At 42.1% G+C, this 16845-nt stretch overlaps 1 long non-coding RNA gene across 2 annotated transcripts in view; it reads left to right on the top strand.

Annotated features, from left to right (window-relative positions):
• The first annotated feature begins 1203 nt into the window (after positions 1–1203).
• Positions 1204–16845, top strand: part of LOC138854803 (uncharacterized) — a 124246-nt gene continuing 108604 nt past the window's right edge. For both annotated transcript variants that reach the window (XR_011393971.1, XR_011393973.1), the window contains exon 1: positions 1204–3765. This is a non-coding gene — a long non-coding RNA (uncharacterized lncRNA). The remainder of the gene's footprint in view (positions 3766–16845) is intronic.

The following is a 16845-nucleotide window of genomic DNA, read 5'->3' as shown; positions in this document are numbered from 1 at the left end:
GATTTAGGGAATTGGATCTGTGCTCCAGTTCCCCGAATTAAGCCTGAATGCCTTCCACATCCCCCCCCCCAGGCGCTGTATAATCTTCCGGGTTTAGCGCTTCCCCCTTGATTATAATAATAATAATCTAAGGGAGAGTTGTGGTTATGTTTTAGAGTGCTCTAAGGGAGAGTTCTGGTTATGTTTTAGAGTGCTCTAAGAGAGAGTTCTGGTTATGTTTTAGAGTGCTCTAAGGGAGAGTTCTGGTTATGTTTTAGAGTGCTCTAAGGGAGAGTTCTGGTTATGTTTTAGAGTGCTCTAAGGGAGAGTTCTGGTTATGTTTTAGAGTGCTCTAAGGGAGAGTTCTGGTTATGTTTTAGAGTTTACCTGGAGTTTACCTGGAGAGAGTTCCGGGGGTCAACGCCCCCGCGGCCCGGTCTGTGACCAGGCCTCCTCTAAGGGAGAGTACTGGTGATGTTTCAAGAGGAAATTGTTGTATATGGAATGTGATTATGTGAAATGTCATTAAAACAAAATTGAAAGTCCTCAAATCAATGAGAAACTAAAATTAAAACTGAGAGGCAGATAAGGAAATCGCGGAAAATCCGTCAGGTCGACAGAGGAGCCTAGCACTGAGTTTGGATTGCTGCTAGACAAACCAACACTCCGTACTGGAGCGACGCAAAAAAATTCTTCATAGTGAATATTTATATGCCATGTCACACCGCATTGTAAGTAATAAAAGCTGACATCCAATATACAGTGGAGTGTTGTAGTGACGGGGTTGGATAGGTTGGTTAATGGGGTTTAAAGCCTATCAACTACACTAGGGTCATTAAGGTCGCACGAAACTTTCTCCACGAACCGAAAATTTTAATCCTATTTTAAGGGTTTAAACTAAACTCTGAGCATATATGCGCTGAGATAAATATACCTTTAGGTATATATACCTTTGGGTATATTTATTGTGGACAGTGTTGCCATATAGCACCTGGTTAAGCTCCTCGGCGCCCACCACTGCCAGGCGCACAAATCCAAATGTTAATTTTAGCAGAAATTAATTGACTCTTTGATTACTAGTGATTCTATTATTAATGAGGGCACTTAATTAGCATAATGACTCAGACAATATATTCATTGGAGGAGCAAAGAATGTTCACAAATTATAGACAAGGGAATTAATATACAACTTAATGAATTCCATCACATTGAATCATTTCTTCAAAATAAAGTTTATAGGTTAGCCAAAGAAAGTAACTTGAAGTAACCAGTGTATAGATAGTCCTGGGAATGATATGAAAAAAAGGTAAATAATTGTGTATCCATGTTTTTGCGCAACTGTCCACAAGATGGATTTGGGGTGAACTATCAACTAGTCGCAAAATCTGAAGGATACATAAAGTGCTGGAAAATATTCCTAACGAGAATATGATAGCATCAACAGTGCAACAGTGGTAGAGAAGAAATTTGTTTTCGGTGATAGCTGGTGCATCACTCCACCGTTCTTCCATATTTGCTAAATTCACCTGCAACCATTGTCAAATTCGCCCACCACTATTCCCATCCTGCTCTTTCCATAAGAACTATGGAAAACCGTGATAGTTGTCATGTATATGGTCATATGGCCTATCCACGATATACATCATGCCAGATATATGAAACTAGGTTATATCTAAAGTGTATTGGCCTTTTTGAGGGAGACAAAGAATGGAAGATCACATTTATAGATATGTGAAGAGGACACGGGCTTATTCTTAAAGATTACAAAGGCACTGGTCAGCCTCCCTGTATCAGTCTTTCTTGTCTGGCTTGCTTGACCTTGCAATCACCTGTCACAAAGACCACGATCGATCAGGTATAGGCCATTTAACAGACTGTACAAGAATGGTATACAATACCGACAAGATGAAAACTGAGACACACCGTAGTCGTGAGTCTTCACGACCACGGTGCTCATCATACCAACCCCAAGGCTGAGGGACTGATTACCTCATCTTTTGTATATAGTTCTACTGTCTTCAAATTATGTCATAGAATCTGTATTGATAAAGCCACTGGATGGCGAAATGTCTACAATTAAGATACCCAGATGTTGCACATGTGTCTCAGTTTTCATTTAACAGATGTAGATATCAGGGATGATACCATCTGGCGTAACCCATGTTGTCAGAGCGCACATCCTGGCTCCCAGTAGGAAACTGATGCTGGCACCGGTAGTTCTGTGGGCTTGTAGATGAGATTTGTGCAGTCTGTGTTCCTGTGCGGGCACTGTTGATGCTAGTTTTGGTGACCCGGATAATTTAAGGGTTTGTGAAGATGTACATTCTGATGATGCTGGTTGTAGCACTGGTGCCGATGCTGATTCTGTGTTGACTCTGTATCTGGAACAGATCCAGAAATTACAGCAGTTGATCTTAGGGCAAAACCTGAAATGTGCTAATTTTTGTGTCATGCAAGACACTGAGAGGAATGGCTAGCCTTGACAGGGGGAGCTTTTTTTTTTTTTTTTGAAAGGCACAGCTGAAAGATAAAAACAAAGGAGTCACAAGGAAGTTAGGAAATGCTTCTTTAGCCTGCGAGTGGTCAGGGAGTACAATGACCAAGACAACGAAGTGAGTGAGCCAAGTAGAGGCTAGCAGAAAGGCCAGGGCCAGGAGCAGAGACTCATCCCTTGCAACCACAATTAGGTGAACTAGATGAGTATTACCAGCTTCACCAGTGGGATGGTGGACAAAGCCATAAGTATGAATAATTTGTGAGAGCGAGTACTGTGTGAGTAATGTAACAATACAACTGAAGGCATAAATGTAACTGAAGAAATCATGCTTGTCTACAAGATAAAGCTTCGATTGAAATCTAATGAGATTATTTGGGGAAAAGTAAGGAACAGCGATTCGTAATGAGGTACTTTCCCATGATACAGGGAAGTGTTCTCTTATTCGAGAGAGTAGATAATGTATATGATTCACTTGAAGGTCAGTTCCAGTTTTAACGATCCATTTGGAGGAGTTCTCACCTGTATTGGAGAAAGTCTGGAGTTTCTGTGCAAGGGACTTAAAAGAATTTACTTTAGCAAATTAACACCAATAAGAAATTTATTTGGAGGGTAAATTACGATCATTGATGATCAAAAGCCATTTATCTAGATGAAGTGAAGATCAGTAGCCATCCTTCTAGATGAAGCGATGTCAGTAGCTACCCTTCTAGATGAGGCAAAGATCACTAGCCATCCTACTTAATGAATCTAGAAGGATGGCTATTGATCACTGCCTCATATTGAAGAATGGCTGTTGATCATTTAATATAGCAAGAAGGCTGTTGATCATGACTTCGTCTAAAAGGATGGATTGTGATCATCGCTTCGTCTTGGCGTAGCTGGATGAGTTAGGGATGTACCCACGCTCTAGTGACGTCACGGAATTCCAGTTAGGACAACTGTAACGGAACCTTGAACACTCAATAAATTAGAGGGAGGGACCGAATGGTCATGCCTGGACTACAGTTGCTATATCTATCCCAGGTCACGTTCACTTCAGAATTCTAGTCGGTACTCCGAGGTCAGTTCTTGTGGTGACTGTGTAGGTGGTGTGAGTGTGGACACATTGTTCCTGCAGCACTGCCAAACTCCTCCATCAGCACTGTGTGATGTGGGTTTAGTCATAATGTTCCTGCACCTCTGCCCTTCCACACTATTGCCCCATCATTGACTTAGTCTCTTACTAACACAGTGACTTGTCTTCGTTGCAGGTATGAGCAATGACCGTAGTTCACCGCACTGTATTGCTGGTAAGTAACATCACTGATGTTTCTGTTTGCTTTGTGTGACTTAGTTCATAATATTTTCTATGCTTCCTCCTGGAATATACTTTGGCAGTACCCCAAACTATCAGCTTCAACTTCAAAGAAAAACAAAAGACGGAAGTTGTTCCGTGCATGAATTATGCAGGATGGATGTGGTTCCCTTGCCATATACCAGTGACCAGTTTACAGAAACTTTTGTTCCCATGTTACATCCTTGGAGCCAAGAGTCTCTGGTGGTCACAAAATCAATTAGCTGCTCTCGGCAGTGCAGCCTTGGTGGTTTAGCGCTTAGTTATGATTGTAATAATGATAAAAATATTTTCAGAAATGACAGTCTAAGGGATTAGGCACCTGCACAGGAACTAATTCACTTTTCTTAAAAACGAATATATTTGTGAAGGCAATATAGTTTGATTCTGTTAGTACATGGTTGAAGATTTAACAGGAATGTTGACAATGCTCTCTTACTAGTACTTGTAATCAAGCTGTTTTATGGGGTATATTAAGTGCAAATAGTGTACTGTTTCTGTACAAAAGCGTGACTAATATTTTTTGGAACAAGTTAAGTACAGTTGAACATCTCGGGTAAAAATTGATTTTCCAAGATCATCCTCTAGTGTAAATGTTTTTTAATTTTTTTTTTTTTTAGAAATCGCGCCTACTGAGCAAACCTACAACGTTACAGATATTTTTTATTGATTTCTCCGATATATATATATATATATATATATATATATATATATATATATATATATATATATATATATATATATATATATATATTGATCAATAACAACACTGCGACAAGCCAAGGACTCGAACCCATGCTGCTTTGGCCTGCCTCATGGTGGCTGAAAACTCATGACGCCTTAATCCACTGGACCACACAATCCTTAAGAAAGGATAGTGAATTTTACTATCCTTCCACAGGATATATATATATATATATATATATATATATATATATATATATATATATATATATATATATATATATATATATGTCGTGCCGAATATGTAAAACTGGTCAATTAGCAAGAACTCATTTAAAATTAAGTCCTTTCTAAAAATTTTCCCTTATACGTTTAAAGATATATATTTTTCATTAATGTTTATGTAAAAATTTATAATCTTGCACCAAAAGAATCTTAGAAAACTTACCTAACCTTATTATAATAAGAACAATTTATTTTAGCCTAACCCAACTAAATATATTTTAGATTTGTTTACAATAATTTAATACAAAACAAACACAGTGAAATATATTTTTTTCGTTAGGTTCAGAACGATTTTGGCGAAATTATTGCATACACAAATTTTCAATTGTCCTATATGGCAAGATGAGCGTTGATATTTAAGCCAAGATCGCAAGTTCTGCCTATTCGGCACGACATATATATATATATATATATATATATATATATATATATATATATATATATATATATATATATATATATATATATATATATTAAAAACATGTGGATATGGTTATGGAATGGTTGGTGCGTTTATTTAATAAATATATGAGCAAGGAGAAGATACCTAGGGACTGACAGACAGCATATCTGGAGTCTGCCTGGAGGGTATTCCGGGGATCAACGCCCCCGCTGCCCGGTCCATGACCAGGCCTCCCGGTGGATCACCCTGATCAATCTGATCACCATCACTTCATCACCACCATCATCCCCACCACTTCCATTCAGACATTTTTAACTCAACCTTTTCTCCTCCACTTTCTTTCATTTTCACACTTCTACCCTTACCCATTTCCACTTCCACGATTAGAGCCTCCATAACTCTACCACCACCACCATTCACCACAGCTACTTCCCCTACCCCCACCTCTCACCACACTTCCTCCACCTATTACACATCACCACCATTACCACCAGCTACACTATGAGTGCCACCACCCACATGTCACACACCGATGCTCCCACCTACCACACTAGCCCACTATTACAACCCAGGATTCAAATGGCCTGTTACCCCGGGTGTAATGGGAGCAAATAAACACAGTAGAAAAAGTTTAGACTTATATTATCCTTCACCAATTTATAACAGCAATATGTACACTATGTACAGTGATAAGTATAGTGCACTCCACGGTAAGCAAAGCAGAAATAGAAGCCACAAGATAGCAGACCGTGCTTCAACCAGCTCTAGAATGGGAATGACAAGGGCAGACAGGAGAGCGGTACCCACATAACCTCTGCGATTGCCAAAACCATCTTCTTATTGGCTAGAACCTGGTCACTAGTTGAACGACGGGGCCCCATCATCAACTCTTAGCAACCTGGTTCGCTGGTTGGGGGAGATAGCCTGTAAATGAGGGTGTGTACGTGCGCCGAATAAAGGTTACGTACTCTTTGCATGCCACACCCACACTTGTCACAAATATTTCCGGGGCTGGTTCAAAACACCTTTGGGCGTAGACCGTGAAGTGAGAGGTAAATAGACAAAGAACTGTATATGTAAGAAAAAAAGGAAGTAAGAGAGTAGAGGCAGTGGTTGTGGAAGATGATTAATGTGAGGGTAGTGACTTGTGAGAGATAAGATTTTGTTAGGATTTTTAATTCCGGAGGATTAGCCACCCAGGATAACCCAAGACAGTGCGTCATCGAGGGACTTTCTGTCTTATTTCCATTGGGGTCTTCAATTTTTTCCCCCAGGTTGCGACCCACACCAGTCGACTAACACCCAGGTACCTACATACTGGGTAAACAGGACAACAAGTGTAAGAAGACTTCTCCAATGTTTCCACCACTGCCGGGAATCGAACCCGGATACTCAGCATGTGAAGCGAGAGCTTTGCCAGTCCGGCCACGGGGCCAACTAAGACTGGCCAGTTGTCTACTTTGTCTACCTATCTACTCTTGGACTTCCTGTTGTATCTATGAGTAGTCCAGAAAAACCATGAATCCTGAAAAGACTTAAAACAAGTTGTAATTTTCGGAAAAGATGCACAAAAATATTAAAAAATAAATAAAAAAAATCCCTTAAAATGCACCTTGTGCTTAAACAAGAATTCAAGATGGCGACCAACATGGCTGCTGCTCATCATTTTCTTTGTATCTTTGCAATTCAGATATGATAGAAATGCAATGAAATTCTCTAAACATAAGTTTTCAGACACAAGCAGTCAAAAATAATTATTCAGCGATCCAATTAAAAAATAATGGCAACTCATATGACCTTCAAAAAATTATATCAAATAAACGTAAGGTGTTATATAACACGTAAATGAAAGACTTATTGTGGACCTCCACGGCTCTTATTCCAGAGTCGCTATTCTGTCCCAGACCTCGGTGGTGCATACTTCCACAATTGCCTCTGTGTCCCTTATTTCCTTACTTACAACCCTTCTGCGACTGTGGGCTCTGAGGTCCCAACCTCATCATCTCTTACTCCCTACTTCTTCAGTAAATCGACGCCATACATAACTCCAACGTCTACACCTCCATTTACTTCCAAATCTCCTTCAATTCCCAGACCACATGACATTCCCAAATGTTATTCTTTCTCTATCTCTGAGTCAAAACTATTACCTCGAGATGCATCTGATACTGTTGTGGAGGTTCATCCACCTCCAAGTACAGTTGTCGCTCCCTTGTCCTTCCAGAAATTTCTGCTGCCAAGACACCTCTACCCTTTCTTTAGTGTCCTCTGTTGTCCCTCGGCTTTTTACCCAAACTACATCTTCTCCCTCTGCCGCCATGTTCTCTCCACCTTCTCTTTCATCTGAAATTATTGAAGCCATGTTCGCGTTTATCGGTCACCCCACTCTCCCATCCCTGCCACTTCACATTCTCACTTTCCGCACCCTTCACAACACCTTTCTTCACACCATCCCAATACTTCATGTTGACTTTACTAACCCTCCTGGTCCGTAAACAACTACAAAATGTTACTGTTATGCTCTATTAGCCGAACATGGTTTATTTACAATGGAATATTCGAAGCCTCAGGACTAATCAGGCAGAGCTTCAGGTGTTGCTCTCGAAATTTTTCCCCGTTTGTCTGAAAGAACCAAAATTGCATTCCGCTGTTTTCCGTTCCGTCTTAGCCTATATCTTATTACATTCACTGGATCCTTTTCCTGATGGGAATTTTAATGGAAGTGCAGTTGTTGTGAGCCACGTTATACCACATTCTCGAGTCCTTGTCCATACTTTGCTGCATTATACTGCAGCCCGCATCTTCTTAGACAAGTTGTTTACAGTCTGCTTTTTATATCTTTCTCCATCTCAGCCATTATCTATTCCTGTTGTAGTATCACTGATTTCTTCCCTACCTCCTCCTGTCCTCTTATCAAGAGACTTTAATGTTCATCATTTCCTCTGGGGAGGGTCTCACTGTGACTCTCGTGGCAATCAGTTAAGAGGCTCTTCTCGCTTCTCTTCCCCTCCATTCTTTAAATACAGGTACTACCAGTCCTGTCGACTCTCGCACTCAAACTCACTCTTACATAGATCTCTCAATATGCTTCTCCTCAACTGCACTCGACTTCATCCTGTCTATGCTCCCTGATTTACATAACAGCGATCATTTTCCTATCTTACTTACATCCCATATGTATTCTTGACCTCCTCATAGCCCGTGTTGGCAGTTTGAACGAGCGAATTGGGCACTTTACTCGCGTCAAACTGTTTTTAGTGCAGAACCTTCTCCTTTGTCCTCAACTCTTAGCTATTGCAACTCTTTTTGTCTCTCAGGGGCTCCATCTATACCCCTCGTTTCTTTCATCCATGGCTGCCAGAGAATTAATGCCTTTAGATTCTTCTAGCAGGGAAGAGTCTCATAACGTGCCTTTTACGCTTCAAAAACTATAGTCAACACTTTTCACTTGGCGATAGTCTGCAACCTGACCTTATGGTATTCGTGTTCGTATACTTTAGTATTTACATCCATCAGCCCTCGTAGTCCAGTTACGTTTTATAATCTTGTTTGGTCGCAAGGGGTTCTTTCCCATCTGTGGAAAATGTCGTTGTCCTGCCGTTTCATAAACCGGGTATTTCGGGGCCATGATGCCTCTCACTATCGCCCGATTACTCTTACCAGTGCAGTTTGCAAGTTGATGGAGCATCTATTAAATCGACAATTAGTGTGGTATTTAGATATACAATAGTCTTTCCACTCGTCAATTTGGCTTTCGCAAGGGCAGCTCCACTACTGACCCCTTCATAATGCCTTTGCTAGTAACCACTCAGTTATCGCAGTCTTTTCTGATCTTGAAAAGACATATGACACTACTTGGAGAAAATAACATCTTGGCTCAGGCTCGTTCCTCAGGCCTCCAGGGCAATCAGCCACTTTTCCTTAAAAACTTCTTGTCTGAGAGACATTTCCGTGTTCGGGTAAATATTTTGCTTTCCCCGGACTTTGTCCAAGCTAAAGGTGTCCTTCAAGGATGTGTCCTTAGCACCACTCTTTTTTTACTGGCTATAAATAAACTGGCCTCTGTTCTCCCATCTAATATTTAGTCATTACTTTGTTGTTGACTTTCCTATAGCTTGTGCAGGCACTGACTGCCACTTAATAGCGGCCTCACTCCAGAATTCTGTGAACCGTGTTTCTCATTGGGCCACTACTCATGGGTTTAAATTTTCTGGTGCTAAAATTCACTAAATTACTTTCACCAGACGTTCTGTTGTCTTTTATCTCGTTCCTGTATCCCTGAACGTGATACACTCAGATTTCTTGGACTTCTGTTTGGTCACCGACTCTTCTGGAAACCTCACAATACTTGTCATAACCGGCTTAACATTCTTAAAACCCTCGTTCATCTTTCTTGGGGGACAGATCGACGAGCTTTCCTTTGGTTTCATTCAGCCCTAATCCTATCGAATCTAGATTGTGGCGACCAGATACATTCTGCAGCTTCTCCCGCAGTTTTTTATAAACTTGATACCGCTCATCATCAGGGATTACGTTTATGTCTAGGTGGTTTTCATTCCTTCCCTGCCGAGAGTCTGTATGCGGAGGCGAATGTTCCGTTTTTTTATGATCAGCGTGATGCTCAATGTGTCCGTTATTTTGTCCACTCTCATGACCTTCACGATCCTTCTACATACAGAATGGTAATGAACATTAGTGGAGGTCCATATTTGATCGCCTCCCTTGTTCACTCCAACCCTTTTCTCTTTGTATTCACTCTCTTGGCTTCTCTTCAACTGCCCTTTTTATATGTTCATCAATTCCCCGAGGGAGGTTCCAACAGTTTGAGTCTGTTGTTCCTCACTGTCGTGCACAAAAGCTCAAATACCTACAGTTGTTTCTCGTTCCCTTTTTCTTAACCACTTCCGATCTCATCCTCATGCCATCATAGTTTACACTGATGGTTCTAAATCCTCGATTGTGTCGGATTTGTAGCAGTGTTCCTGGTCCCGTGGCCTGGTCACAGACCGGGCCGCGGGGGCGTTGACCCCCGGAACTCTCTCCAGATAAACTCCAGGTACAGTGTTGTGCGAGGTCATTTATTAGACTCGGTTAGCATTTACACTACTGAACTGTATGCATTTCTCATCGCAGTTATTCGTATTGCATCCATGCATTCCTCAACATTTTGTGTAGTTTCGACACGTCTAATGCTTTGCAGGTTATCAAGGCTCTGGTGGCCTGGTGGCTAACGCTCTCGATTCGATTCGATTCCCAGCCAGAGCAGAAACATTAGGCGTGTTTCTTTACACCGGTTGTCTGTGTTCCCCATCAGTAAAATGGGTACCTGGGTGTTAGTCGACTGGTGTGGATCGCATCCTGGGACACTGACCTAATTTGCCCGAAATGCTGAGCATAACAAGGGGCTTTCTATATAGTAGTATGTCACAGATGTCGGTTAGGCTTGTATACCATGTACATGTACTTGTAGTTAATAAAGATATTATTATTATTATTATTATTATTATTATTATTATTATTATTATTATTATTATTATTATTATTATTATTATTATATCCAGCTTCACTTGTGCCGCATCTCTAGCAAAAACATAGAAATCGTTTTCTGCTGGGTCCTTGGTCATGTAGATGTTCAGAGCAATGAGTGATGTACAGCTGTGCGGTCTGCTGTACATCACCTTAACGTGACATATAGGTCTATTTCATTTTTAGATTACTTTGCTGTAATCTCAAGCCACCTTTGCAGCGTTGGCAACAACGTTGATCTGACCTGGTTAATATTCTATCAAATCGAGTTTAGATTTCTGGCCTTCTTGTCATTGATGCCAGAGTTGGGGGACTAAACTCTCCCGTCTTCGCATCGGGCGCACACGTCTCACTCATGGGTATGTCATGGAGAGGCGCCCAGTTCCAGTCTGTGAGAATCAGGCTCCAATTTCAGTTTACCTTATTCTATTGGACTGTCGTGTCTATCAGCGAGGAGCGCTCTAACACCCTTACTTTTTTTTTTATCTTCCCTACCCACTGACGGCCCCACCTTTCACACAAACTCCCTCTGTGACCTTTTGACAGCAACAGATATATTACACAAACATTGATGGTACTTCCTTTAGCACACCTCACAGTCCTTTCTGTCTCTACCTCTTTTATCTTCTCCACCTCAATAGTCTCTAATGACCCTTGTGGGTTAAGCACTTTGCTTTGATTATAATAATAATAAGTGGGTTGCAAAACAGTTTTAGGTTCTTAACCCACAACTGTCAGTTGTGTACATGAAGTCCTGCTAAGCAGGCTGTCAGGGACAAGAGGAAGGTTGGTTTCCACTGGTATGAGGCTTTTCTCTTGTGACTTCCATCACCATTCTGTTGGCGGCAACGGATATACCATATATGCTTGAACTGTGAGATAAGTGCAATGCAAATATTGCTTTGCTGCAGTACTAAATAAAGGGTAAATTTGCAAGGTGAAACGCTGAACTAAACTAGCTAAGCTGGATTGCCCATTTATATACAATTGGCGATATTCCTAGAGCATTTTAAAGATGCCATCACAATACTGTTTAAGAATTAATCTTTCCCCTGCATGCTTTACTTCATCAGAAGTACTTCCAGGCATTGAGAACGCGTCCAGCATGTGAAAGTCCTTTTTTTTGTTTGTGTGTGTGTGTGTGTAAAAACTTTGCACTCGCTCTGACCATGTTACACTTTATCACAGCTAGTCACTCCATGTAAAAAACATTAAATGCTTGCTGGCATTTCCAATGACATCCTGAATTTGACGTATGTTGTACAGTTTTTTTGATGCTGCTGCGCCGTTACATGTCTGTATCTGTACTAGTGGTTGCTGTAGCCATCAGTATGACCAGTACGTCAGTGTCTGGCAGGTCCTCTGTCTCTGCCATGGCAAGAGCTGCTAAGGCAGTATATCTACGTCTGCCTCAGCCTCCTTTACATGTATGCCAGTCATAGGCATCATATCACACAGAGTTTCTATTAGTCTTTTATTTTTGCTACTGTTAGCCAAGAATGTTGCCTGGGTAGTGGTGGTTTCCATATCAACATCAAAAATATGTATCACAGGATGTACAGTTCTGGGCTGGGTAGTGGTGGTTTCCATATCAACATCAAAAATATGTATCACAGGATGTACAGTTCTGGGCTGGGTAGTGGTGGTTTCCATATCAACATCAAAAATATGTATCACAGGATGTACAGTTCTGGGCTGGGTAGTGGTGGTTTCCATATCATCATCAAAAATATGTATCACAGGATGTACAGTTCTGGGCTTTTCGTCTCTGCTCAGTTCCCTTTCTCAAAGCTGTGCTGATTTATCCACCATCATAATATTACAGAGCGTATAAAATATATAACCGCCTGGAGTATACCTGGAGAGCTCAAATACAGCTCCAAACCTGGATGATTGAAGTCACACACACAACTGTCCGCAGTAAGTGAGCAATCAACCAAATAGATATATTTCAGTCACTGTGTGATCCGAGACAAGTATCCAAGTATTTAATAACCCAGACTTGAAGTGAATCAGGTTTGGTATTCAAGAGTTATCATACGGACGCCAATATATCAATAGTGACGATGGTGATACAGTGAGAGTGGTGATACAAAGTGAGTGGTGAAACACAGTGAGGATGGTCATACACAGCGAGGGTGTTAATACACAGTGAGTGGTGATACACAGTGAGTGGTGATATACAGAGAGTGCTGATACACAGTGAGTGGTCATACACAGTGAATGGCGATACACAGTGAGAGTGGTGATACACAGTGAGAGTGGTGATACACAGAGTGAGAGTGGTGATACACAGTGAGAGTGGTGATACACAGAGTGAGAGTGGTGATTCACAGTGAGAGTGGTGATACACAGTGAGAGTGGTGATACACAGAGTGAGAGTGGTGATTCACAGTGAGAGTGGTGATACACAGTGAGAGTGGTGATTCACAGTGAAAGTGGTGATACACAGTGAAAGCGGTGATACAGAGAGAGTGGTGATACACAGTGAGTAGTGATACACAGTGAGAGTGGTGATACACGGTGAGGGTGGTGATACACAGTGAGTGGTGATACACAGTGAGAGTGGTGATACACAGTGAGAGTGGTGATACACAGTGAGGGTGGTGATACACAGTGATAGCGGTGATACACAGTGTGTGGTGATACACAGAAAGGGTGGTAATACACAGTGTGGGTGGTGATATACAGTGATGGTGGTGAAACACAGTGATGGTGGTGTTACACACCGAGGGTGGTGATACACAATGAGGGTGGTGATACACAGTGAGTGGTGATACACAGTGAGTGGTGATACACAGTGAGAATGGTCATACACAGTGAGTGGTGATACACAGTGAGTGTTGATACACAGTGAGGGTGGTGATACACAGTGAGGGTGGTGATACACAGTGAGGGTGGTGATACACAGTGAGGGTGGTGATACACAGTGAGGGTGGTGATACACAGTGAGGGTGGTGATACACAGTGATAGTGGTGATACACAGTGAGTGGTGATACACAGTAAGGGTGGTGATACACAGTGTGGGTGGTGATACACAGTGAGTGGTGATACACAGTGAGGGTGGTGATACACAGTGAGAGTGGTGATACACAGTGAGGGTGGTGATACACAGTGAGGGTGGTGATACACAGTGAGGGTGGTGATACACAGTGATAGGGGTGATACACAGTGAGTGGTGATACACAGTAAGGGTGGTGATACACAGTGTGGGTGGTGATACACAGTGAGTGGTGATACACAGTGAGGGTGGTGATACACAGTGAGGGTGGTGATACACAGTGAGGGTGGTGATACACAGTGAGTGGTGATACACAGTAAGGGTGGTGATACACAGTGAGGATGGTGATACACAGTAAGGGTGGTGATACACAGTGAGGATGGTGATACACAGTGAGGGTGGTGATACACAGTGAGGGTGGTGATACACAGTGAGTGGTGATACACAGTGAGAGTGGTGATACACAGTGTGGGTGGTGATACACAGTGAGGATGGTGATACACAGTGAGTGGTGATACACAGTGAGGATGGTGATACACAGTGTGGGTGGTGATACACAGTGAGTGGTGATACACAGAAAGGGTGGTAATACACAGTGAGGGTGGTGAAACACAGTGAGGATGGTGATACACAGTGTGGGTGGTGATACACAGTGAGTGGTGATACACAGAAAGGGTGGTAATACACAGTGAGGGTGGTGAAACACAGTGAGGATGGTGATGCACAGTGAGAATGGTGATACAAAGTGAGGGTGATGATACACAGTGAGTGGTGATGCACAGTGAGAATGGTGATACAAAGTGAGGGTGATGATACACAGTGAGTGGTGATACACAGTGAGTGGTGATACAAAGTGAGTGGTGGTACGCAGTGACGGTGGTGATACACAGTGAGGGTGGTGATGCACAATGAGGGTGATGATACACAGTGAGGGTGGTGATACACAGTGAGGATGGTGATACACAGTGAGGGTGGTGACACAGTGAGGATGGTGATACACAGTGAGGGTGGTGATACACAGTGAGAGTGGTGATACACAGTGAGAGTGGTGATACACAGTGAGTGGTGATACACAGTGAGTGTGGTGATACACAGTGAGGATGGTGATACACAGTGAGGGTGGTGATACACAGTGAGGGTGGTGATACACAGTGAGAGTGGTGATACACAGTGAGTGTGGTGATACACAGTGAGGGTGGTGATGCACAGTGAGGATAGTGATACACAGTGTGGATGGTGATACACAGTGAGTGGTGATACACAGTGAGGGTGGTGATACACAGTGAGGATGATGATACACAGTGAGAGTGGTGATACACAGTGAGGGTGGTGATACACAGTGTGGATGGTGATACACAGTGAGTGTGGTGATACACAGTGAGGATGGTGATACACAGTGAGGGTGGTGATACACAGTGAGGGTGGTGATACACAGTGAGAGTGGTGATACACAGTGAGGGTGATGATACACAGTGAGGATGGTTATACACAGTGAGGGTAGTGATACACAGTGAGGATGGTGATACACAATGAGGGTGATGATACACAGTGAGGATGGTGATACACAGTGAGGGTTGTGATACACAGTGAGGGTAGTGATAAGAACATAAGAACATAAGAACGAAGGAACACTGCAGAAGGCCTACTGGCCCATGCGAGGCAGGTCCAAGTCTCCTACCGGCTTAAGCCAATGCACCCAACCTAGTCAGGTCAGGTCACATTGACTTAAGGGAGGAACACGGCAACCGACCTGTTAGCACAAGCTATCAGGTCTAACTCACACCCACCCACATCTACTCATGTATTTATCCAACCTATTTTTAAAGCTACACAACGTTCTGGCCTCTATAACGGTACTTGGGAGTTTGTTCCACTCATCCACAACTCTATTACCAAACCAGTACTTTCCTATATCCTTCCTGAATCTGAATTTTTCCAACTTAAAACCATTGCTGCGAGTCCTGTCTAGGCTAGATATTTTCAGCACACTATTTACATCCCCTTTATTTATTCCTGTCTTCCACTTATACACCTCAATCATATCCCCCCTAATTCTACGTCTTTCTAGAGAGTGCAGTTTCAGGGCCCTTAGTCTATCCTCATAGGGAAGGTTTCTGATACATGGGATCATCTTTGTCATCCTCCTTTGTACATTTTCCAGAGAATTTATATCCATTCTGTAATACGGTGACCAAAACTGTGCAGCATAATCTAAATGAGGCCTAACCAAGGATGTATAGAGTTGAAGAACAAGCTGAGGACTCCTATTATTTATGCTTCTTGATATGAAGCCAAGGATTCTATTAGCTTTATTGCGAACACTTATGCACTGTTGTCTTGGTTTCAGATTACTGCTAACCAGAACTCCTAAATCTTTTTCGCAATCCGTAATATTAAGATCTACATTATTTAGTTTATATGTGGCATGGTTATTGTCCTGTCCAACATTTAGAACTTTGCATTTGTCTATATTAAACTGCATCTGCCACTTCTCCGACCACTGCATCAGTCTATTCAAATCTTCCTGGAGTGCTCGAATGTCCTCGTCAGAATGAATTCGACGGCCTATTTTGGTGTCATCGGCAAACTTGCCGATGTCGCTCTTTATGCCCTCATCTATGTCGTTTATGTAGATTGTGAACAGCAGGGGGCCCAACACTGACCCCTGTGGAACACCGCTCGTGACGCTTCCCCACTCTGATTTCTCCCCATTTATGCAAACTCTCTGCTGCCTATTTGTCAACCATGCCTCTATCCAGGAAAAAATTTCTCCTCCTATTCCATGTGCTTTAATTTTCCTCAATAGTCTCTGATGTGGGACCCTGTCAAAAGCCTTACTGAAGTCCATATACACAATATCATATTCATTACCATGATCTACCTCCTCAAATACCTTAGTGAAAAAAGTTAATAAATTCGTAAGGCAGGAACGCCCCTTTGTAAAACCATGCTGAGATTCGTTGATTAATTTATGCTTTTCAAGGTGGCTACGAACTGCCTCGGCAATTATTGATTCCATAAATTTTCCCACTATGGAGGTTAGGCTTATTGGTCTATAGTTCGAAGCTAAGGACCTGTCACCTGTTTTGAAAATAGGTATCACATTTGCCATTTTCCACTTATCTGGCACCATGCC

This window comes from Cherax quadricarinatus, chromosome 70 (assembly GCF_038502225.1).
Source record: "Cherax quadricarinatus isolate ZL_2023a chromosome 70, ASM3850222v1, whole genome shotgun sequence".
In the NCBI taxonomy this organism is placed as follows: Eukaryota; Metazoa; Arthropoda; class Malacostraca; order Decapoda; family Parastacidae; genus Cherax; species Cherax quadricarinatus.
The sequence above is the reverse complement of the archived record's forward strand: the minus strand, read 5'-3'. Positions and strand labels throughout refer to the sequence as shown.